Here is a 1,218-nt window from a genome sequence, read left to right as displayed (position 1 = left end):
CGAACGTCCTTCTAGATCTCATCGATGAAGTACACATGTTTTGTTGACGAGAAAATACCGAGAGCAGTAAAATCAGGCCATTAAGGGTTCATTGACAAACTCATTACCTTCGTCGACGAACACCCTTCAATGAATCGTCGACGAGTGCATGTTTCTCGTTGACGAGGCCACGTGGACAACCGTCTATATATAGAGAAAAATCATAATTTTGGCAAGAAATTCATTTCTCTCTTCACTTTCTCTCTCTACCTTCGGCTCTCCCTCCTTTGCTCTTCAAATTCGGCTCCGTTTTCTCGTTTCGATGATCGGAAGTTGTCACGATGATCCCGGGGAGATTCTCTATAACTTAGCGAGAGCAGAATGCTGATTTGGGATTCTTGAGCACCATCCCAAAATCAGGGTAAGTGAGTTATTTTAGGGTTTACATGATTATTAGGTATTTCTAGGCACAAGAAATGTGTTAGACAATTTTATACTAGGATTTGAGTTTATTGAACTGGAGTTAATTTGATTTCAAGGTTTGGAGCTCTGGACGTTGTAAGCATGGTTTAGGGTTTTTCTATAGGCTTCTCAGGAAACAGGTAAGAGAGTAGATTAAGTCATGTGTTTTCAAAAAATTTAACGTATATTATACAGTATTTGTTTCAGGAATTGTATGTATAAAATAATTAGTTTTGGGAATATTGATATTGAACCGAGGAAATCTTGATTTTAGATTTAATATTGTTTTTGTCAGTAAAATATGTTTTCTAGGTCAGATAATATGATAAAGAAGTACTCACTTGTGTGGTGTGAGTATAAATGATTTTATTGCAATATTTTATGTTTTCACAGAAAAAGCATGATTTAACAATAGTTTTAAAAAAATGATGATCAGCACATAAATTAAAATATTTTTCAGTAAATTATGATAATACAGCCGGTGTAGATGCCGTGAGAATTTAGTCAGCGCAGATGCCGTGTAAATGATAGCCGGTGCAGATGTCGTGATATAACAGCCGACGCAAATGACGTGATCAATTTTAATATGACAATTTATTCAGAAATTATGAAATGATAGCTTTTATTCAGAATTATGTAAAAGTTAGAGTTTATTTCAGAAATATGAAAATGTTATTTATGAACAGAAATATATTATGTGAAATGTATTATATAGTAACAAAACTCAGATGGTTATGTACGTTAAGAGCACGGTACCATTGCTAGCTAGTCAGATCA

The sequence above is a fragment of the Malania oleifera genome, chromosome 9 (genome assembly GCF_029873635.1).
Source record: "Malania oleifera isolate guangnan ecotype guangnan chromosome 9, ASM2987363v1, whole genome shotgun sequence".
NCBI lineage: Eukaryota > Viridiplantae > Streptophyta > Magnoliopsida > Santalales > Ximeniaceae > Malania > Malania oleifera.
This window is presented reverse-complemented; position numbering follows the sequence as displayed.